Raw genomic sequence first — 8,050 nt, forward strand, 5'->3', positions numbered from 1 at the left:
ACATCTTGTTAAGGAAGTTTCCTCTGGGCATTAACTCCTGGACTACTGCCTCTGCTTCTGGACGATCATCTCCTCCAAGGTTGTGTGTTTTTAGCTAATTTCCTTGCATGCAGTGCACTCTAAGAGCTGGACAGTTTCAGATATGAAAACTACACTGTGAAAGGCACTCACAGTTCTTCATGGGAACAAAGTCAAGTGGCAAACTAATTTGCTACTTTTAAAACATGTACCCAATTGGGAAAAATATTTTACGAGTCATTCTGAAGGTTGGGATTTTAGATAACATTTTTAATCTTTTTGCTTCCATTTTCTGAAATGAGTATGAACTCGTTTTATAATTTAAAAGGTATTTATAAAAGGTAGATTATGATGTCACACTGGTCTTTTGTCAGTATCAAGCATGAAAGTAAACTGAAGAAATGATTTGGTCTTGATCTTGCTGCTGTTTTGAAAAAAAAACATTCACTACTTAAACACTGTAATGTTTCCCCATCTTTAAAATTTTTTTTCTCTCACATTCGGAGAGAGCGTAACAGCATATGCTATGAATCATATCACCATAATTCATATGAAGATTTTCTTTAAAGATCTGTTGATTCAATAAGCAAAATAGGATACACACATGAATTTTAAAAATTAATTTGGGCTTAAACCTAACAGTTATTCTTTAAGCTATTATTGTTGAGTTATAACATCTACTAAATTGTTAGATTTATATCTGCCAATCAAATCAGTATCACTTTTAGAAAATAATAATTGAAGCAAGGAAAAAATTATAGATTTGCATTGATTCATCTTTATGTTAAATTAGTTAGACCTGTAAGTCTGAAAATGTGCTTAAAATGGCAAGTACTCGTACAACATACGTAAATGCATTTTTATATCTGAATTTGATCTGAAACTGCCCACATTACCTGTAATGCTCTCAACTATGCCCTCAAGTTGTCCTCAGAGCAATTGTTTCTTCAAAAAAATTATTTTTTCCTCACTTCATACATCTCATTAAATAAAGATAATTTTTCATCAACGGTACTTGCCATGGCAGAAGTGTTTGCTTTCCAGATTGTATTTACTGGGAAAAAAAGCACAAATTGCAATGGTTCAGATAAGAATAAGCAAAGCAGTACTCAGAATCCTATAGTTGTATTCCAAATTGCTGTAGTAATTGTGAAAAAAGTAACAATAGTACTTGTTAAAAAAAAAATTTTTTTTTTGAGACAGAGTTTCACTATGTCGCCCTCGGTAGGGTGCGGAGGTATCAAGCTCACAGCAACCTCAGACTCTTGGGCTTAAGCGATTCTCTTGCCTCAGCCTCCCAAGTAACTGGGACTACAGGCACCCGTCACGACACCCGGTTATTTTTTGTGGTGGTGGTGGTAGTTGCCATTGTTGTTTGGCAGGCCCGGCCCGGTTCGAACCTGCCAGCCCCAGTGTGTGTGGCCGGCACCCCAGCCGCTGAGCTATAGGCGCCAAGCCTACTTGTTCAATATTTAAGACACATTTTATTGAGACTCCATCTTGAACATATCCAAGTTCTGGGAACATTTTAAAATTTAATATTATGCCACATGAGCTACAAATACTTTTTGGTATTAACTCACTTTGCCTTAGCAAATGTTGAATTTGTTACCTTTACTCTTGTTATTTTACTTTTGTTATCTTTTGTTATTGAAAGCTACCTTTTGCTTTCTAACAGTTTACAGTTACAGTATATATAATAGGCTATTAACCTACATTAGCTAGATTCAGGTTAAAGTAAACCACAGTCCTCTATGTCACTCTCGGTCGTCTCCCGCGGGGACCGAGCGGCAGCCCCTGAGGGGGACACTGCCGGCTGGGGCAAGCCCTGAGGGTAGCGAGAAGCCGTACAGGGTCGGGGCCTGCTTGCTGAACCTCCACGGGAATTAGCGCCGCAGCCCAGTTCTGTTCCTGCCGACCTCAGAAGACAGCTGTGAGACTGGATCTGGGGCAATGGCGTCCAGAGAGAGTGGAGGAAGGCTTCTTTGGGGGCCTGAGGAGGAAGCGCAAGGTCATGGACAGCCTTGGGTCACCAGCGTAATTTGGAGGCAAGCCTGCAGGCGCATTCCCTTTCTTCACCTTTGAGCTGACTATCTACACCGGCCAGCAGCAAGTTAAGACGGTTAGCTGTGCCACTACGCAATCAGACACTTCAGGAGGAAGCGGTGTGCGCCATCTACCTGGATTACTTCAAGGATCCGTGTCCACAACTTCTGCCGAGGGTGTGTGACTCAGCTGTGGGGTAAGGAAAATGAGGAAGACCTGGACGAAGATGATGAATGGGAGGAGGATGAGGGAGCTGTGGGGGCCATCGGTGGATGGGACAACTCCATTCCAGAGGTATTGTATGGGGGAATGCAGACGAGGAGTTGTTCCAGGATCCAGAGGATGATGAGCTCTGGGTTGGTGACAGTGGTGTAAGTAATTGGAACAATGTGGATTATGTGTGGGACCAGGAAGAAGAGGACCAGGAAGATCGGGACTATTACATAGGAGGCTTGAGACTTGACCTGAGAACCGATGTCTACCCAGAAGATGAGAAGGAATTGGAAGCTTACAATGAGGAAGAGGATGAAGAGGTGTACCCTGACACATACTCACCCCCTCCAGGGCAGTTCATTTGCCCCCAGTGCCGAAAGAGCTTAACATTAGGGCAGCGTTGGTCCCAACCTGCAGCTGGCCAACACGGATTCGCCAGATGTGCCCCACTCCTTATGGGGGGTGTGGAGAGGACTGATCAGGGCATCTGTCCCAAACACCAGGAAGCCCTGAACCACTTTTGCGAGGTGGACAAAGAGGGCATCTGTGTGGTGTGCCGAGAATTCAGGAGCCACAAACATCACAGCATGGTGCCTTTGGAGGAAGTGGTGCAGGAGTACAAGGTGAGAGGAATAAGAAATATGGGCGAGTTGAAGGAAGTGGAGAGGTGACAAGGAATCTCTTTCCCACCCTCTCAGGTACTTGCTAGTTGAACTTTATTTGCAGGGGAGAGAGGTGAAGAGAGGGAAGGCAGATTGACTTCCTCAGGGGAAGCTGAGCAGACCTATGAGAGTCACTGGAAGCAGACCATTATTAATGTTGTCAATCTACTGAAATACAAGGGGGATAGGTACTTAATTTCCCTCTAATGTGAGTCTTGAGTTGGCCAAATCTCTGGGACTGTTATGGATGGGAATGGAAAGCCACACTACTTGTAGATAACAGGTGTCTGGAATCTCAGAGCACAAGCAGTATCAAACAGATGGCTGGTATTGGTAGACAGAATTGCCAGGTATGAATTCTGGACTAATAGTATCAAGGGGCCATGCCCTGCCCCTCCCTCCAAATCGGAGGTTGCTTTCCCACCTTCAGTAGGGTCCATTTTCCCTCTAGGGAAATGCAGAGGATAAATATTTTTGATGAAACAGAATACATCGCAGTCCTGATCACTTTCCTTTCCTGATATTTTACCACAGTAGAAGGGGTGAAGGATTTAGATCAGATGACTTGCCTCTGTCACTTACTGTCTAATTTGGGACAGGTCTCAATCTCTTTGTGTTAATTCCAGGAGTTCCCCAGAGACCACACAGACAAGCCGAATTTGTAAGGGAGTCTCTTTATTCAAGAGCCGGCTGGCGACTGCCTCAGTGTCCCAATAAGGGGTTTCTGAGAGCAGCCCCGAGTGCTTAAGGAGTCAGGTTTCTAAGGCTTGGTCTGCATCCTGGTTGGCTCCCAGGCTGTCCAGGTGCATCCGGGTAAGGTAACAAGCAAGCATTGTACAGAAGCAGAATTTTGCGGTTAGTTAGCCATATATCTTTGTTTTAATATTTTCCCCCATCCATCTTAGTTTCAGTACTTTCCCCCCATATATCTTAGTTTCAGTACTTTCCCCATCTGGTATTGTTTAAAGGTCAGTCCAGGAACAGTTGGTACCTCCCGGTCTGTTTCCCAGGGAATTAGCCAAGTAAGAAATTGGGAGTAAACTAGAAGCAAGAAATCAATTAGTACTTTCCCTTCTATCTTGGTAGGGGACTAGACTTCTTTCTTCTTTTCTTTCTTTCTTTTTTTCTTTTTTTGAAAGCTTTCAGTCTGGAAATTTGCCAGGAGTTACCTGATATTTTTCTATTGTAGACTAGGCCTGACACCTTTCTGCCTTATCCTAGGCCCACTAGGCCTAACATTTGAACTTCACTTTTTGCCTAGGATTGTTAGGATTAGAAGAGATCTTGTATGTTAATGATCATATTGTATTTTATAAATTATAAAGTACAGAAAAAAAAAAAAAAAAACACAATCCTCACTTAATGCAAGCCTGGAGATAAATCACTACGATTGTACCATGAAGTAACTTCTAAATTCCATATTGTTCAAACTTGGCATCAGCAGTAATTATTTTCCGCAGGGAATAAGTCACTCTTAATACAGTCTCACCATTTCCATTAACACTATCTACTCTTACTGTTAATTTGCTAACTCACTCTCAAATGAAAGGATGGAAGCCTTTGACAAATTACAAAATCTTTTAAGTAACGTTCTTCAGGTTAAATGAAATGGGGGCTGTCAAGAAGTGATATTAATTTTCCACTTTCTTTCACGATTACCTTCAAACTAAACAATATTAGAAAGGAATGCACACAATAGTTTTCAAAGCTAATTAAGCAATTAAAGAAAAGCAAAATGGCATGAATAAAAAAAAAAACTCTGCCATTCTTCATGATACATATACTTGACAGTTAAAGCTTTTGTTTATTTTCATTACTAAGTTTTGCATGGGAAGAGTGTTTTTGGTAGACAGGGTGAATTTTGTCTTTATCAGTGTGGTTCAAGCAGCCAGCCTGTGGTTAATACCCTGTTTAATCAAAGCATGGCAGTTCCCGGCAGCTGCTCTGATGGACGTTAGTACTAGGCTCAGTCACCCAGGAAAACAATAATGGTTTCACTCCAGAGAGCATTAGAAGCTAACTTCACTCAGTGCTGCTAAATTTTGCCATTTTTCAGTGAAAAAAAAATTCCATACTATTTGTGTGTGAAGGTCATTTTTATTTTTTTTTTTTGAGACAGAGTCTCAAGCTGTCACCCTGGGTAGAGTGCCGTGACATCACAGCTCACAGCAACCTCAAACTCTTGGGCTTAAGTGATTCTCTTGCCTCAGCCTCCCAAGTAGCTGGGACTACAGGAGCCCACCACAACACCCGGGTATTTTTGTTGTTGTTGTAGTTGTCAGTGTTGTTTGGCAGGCCTGGACTGGGTTCAAACCCGCCAGCTCCCATTAAGTGGCAGGCACCCTAACTGCTGAGCCAAAGGCACCGAGCCAACTGTGAAGGTCATTTTGATTTTGGTTTATATATGTACTTGTGGTCAACTGGTGAGAATGGTGTTTTTCCAAGGTCTGAGTCAGCTCAGCTCTCTGTGACTCCATTAGAAAAAAAAAAAAAAAAAGTTTCTCCTTTAATCAACCAAGCATCTGAATAATTTGTATCAGGTTAGAGATCAAAAATAATATCAATAAGAATCTGCTAAATAGGAGGCACACTGAACTGGGTAATCCCCAAATTAAATAGCTAAAAAGCTATGTTTACGTTTATACATCTTTTTATATTTCCTTAATGAAAGAACACATCCCAGTAACAATTAATCATTTAGCTCAGTACTTGAAAAGAAATTCTTGACACACACATATGTATTCTACTTGAAGAATATAGTCAATATAATAAGGAAATATTTCATTGTTGTCTAAGTAAAAATTCTGAAGACATGTCTACTGAGCAGCATAGTGCAAAGTGTTGAGGTGAATGTAAAAAAGTGAAAAGATCGGGCGGCGCCTGTGGCTCGAAGGAGTAGGGCGCCGGCCCCATATGCCAGAGGTGGTGGGTTCAAACCCAGCCCCCGGCCAAAACTGCAAAAGAAAAAAAAAAAAAAGATGACCCTCAACCTCAAGAACACTTATCCACGCAGCATCATAGAAGAAACCAAGCACGGTGGCCCTTATTGAAGCTGCAGCTGCTTCCATATAGCTGCTGTGGTCAAAGAGGAGCCTAGAGTGACAGTTTTCCTCGAGGGTCGCGGTTCTGTTTGCTGTAACTGATCAGCAACATTTTGGGAAAATATAGTTTTTGTAAAAAAAAAAAAAAAAGAAACCAAGCACGGACTGTTTAAACAGAACAAGGCTCCGCAGACTAGACGGCAGACTGGCAGTCAGCGACACTGAGGGCATTGGGCAAAAGAAAGCTCTTTGTGAGCTGGCACAGAGAGGACTTTCTGGCAAGGAAGAGACTGCAGCAACTCACAGACCCTTGGCTTTTGCCCTGGCTCTGTATTGGAATTGCATCAGAAACTCCAAAACACGCCAAAACCTATTAGTTTACTATTTAACTTTATGTAGATATCTAAACATCTACATATAAAGGCATATGAATTAGCAAACAAAGTTCATGAATAATAAGGATAACACAGAAAAAAAAGCACACTGATGCCTGGGCGAGGAATTCAATGTGGATGGTAGGGGCGCTCCCCGGCGAATCTGAGAAACCACAGCCTCAGTGCTGGTCTAAGAATCAAGCTTGAGCCAGAATGTAAGTCAGCCACAGCCTCAGCACAGCGTTTAGTTCTGCTGACACTCTTCTCATGACACGACAATGTCTGTGAAGGGGCCTTGCCCTGACGAGTGCTACTAAAGCAAGAGTGGTTTTGAGGATGAGATAGAGCAAGCACTCAAGGAAAAAGAAAAACAAAGCTTTAGAGGTGGGAAGAAGCAAGATGCCTCAGAGTAACCTCTGGGGGATCTGATGACAATATCACAAGAGCTCTGTCTAACCATGCACACCAGGGTGAATTATAATCGGAAACAGGAGCATCATTACACAAATTTAAGATATAAAAAGCCTAGCCTTTCTGTCCACTTATTTCACGTTTTCCTCTTTTGGATGCACTTAATGTTTGTAAGTAAAAATCCCACTTTTAACAAACTTCTCTCTGTATTAGCCTTGACTACTGTGCTGTGCCATGTAGCACAGGGGTCAGCATGAAATATATGTTGAATAAGGTGAAGGACCTCTATAAAGAAAACTATGAAATCCTAAGAAAGGAAATAGCAGACGATATTAACAAATGGAAGAACTTACCATGCTCATGGATGGGAAGAATCAACATTGTTAAAATGTCTATACTTCCCAAAGCAATCTACCTATTCAATGCCATTCCTATCAAAATACCAACATCGTACTTTCAAGATTTGGAAAAAAGGATTCTGCGTTTTGTATGGAACCGGAAAAAACCCTGTATAGCTAAGGCAGTACTTTGTAACAAAAATAAAGCTGGGGGCATCAGCATACCAGATTTTAGTCTGTACTACAAAGCCACAGTGCTCAAGACAGCATGGTACTGGCACAAAAACAGAGACATAGACACTTGGAATCGAATTGAAAACCAAGAAATGAAACTAACATCTTACAACCACCTAATCTTCGATAAACCAAACAAGAACTTACCTTGGGGGAAAGACTCCCTATTCAATAAATGGTATTGGGAGAACTGGATGTCTACATGTAAAAGACTGAAACTGGACCCACACCTTTCCCCACTCACAAAAATTGATTCAAGATGGATAAAGGACTTAAACTTAAGGCATGAAACAATAAAAATCCTCAAAGAAAGCATAGGAAAAACACTGGAAGATATTGGCCTGGGGAAAGACTTCATGAAGAAGACTGCCATGGCAATTGCAACAACAACAAAAATAAGCAAATGGGACTTCATTAAACTGAAAAGCTTCTGTACAGCTAAGGACACAATAACCAAAGCAAAGAGACAACCTACACAATGGGAAAGGATATTTGCATATTTTCAATCAGACAAAAGCTTGATAACTAGGATCTATAGAGAACTCAAATTAATCCACATGAAAAAAGCCAACAATCCCTTATATGAATGGGCAAGAGACATGAATAGAACTTTTTCTAAAGACTACAGACGAATGGCTAACAAACACATGAAAAAATGTTCATCATCTCTATATATTAGAGAAATGCAAATCAAAACAACCCTGAGATATCAT

The 8,050-nt window shown here is 41.3% G+C and overlaps 1 non-coding gene and 1 pseudogene across 1 annotated transcript; both read left to right on the forward strand.

Annotated features, from left to right (window-relative positions):
• The first annotated feature begins 1,971 nt into the window (after positions 1 to 1,971).
• LOC128579412 (E3 ubiquitin-protein ligase TRIM52-like) lies at positions 1,972 to 2,948 on the forward strand (annotated as a pseudogene).
• Positions 2,949 to 5,974: 3,026 nt separating this feature from the next.
• LOC128579431 (small nucleolar RNA SNORA16B/SNORA16A family) lies at positions 5,975 to 6,109 on the forward strand. The gene has a single exon (XR_008378148.1). It is a non-coding gene; the product is annotated as a small nucleolar RNA SNORA16B/SNORA16A family (small nucleolar RNA).
• The last annotated feature ends 1,941 nt before the right edge of the window (positions 6,110 to 8,050 follow it).

This window comes from Nycticebus coucang, unplaced genomic scaffold (assembly GCF_027406575.1).
Source record: "Nycticebus coucang isolate mNycCou1 unplaced genomic scaffold, mNycCou1.pri scaffold_53, whole genome shotgun sequence".
In the NCBI taxonomy this organism is placed as follows: domain Eukaryota; kingdom Metazoa; phylum Chordata; class Mammalia; order Primates; family Lorisidae; genus Nycticebus; species Nycticebus coucang.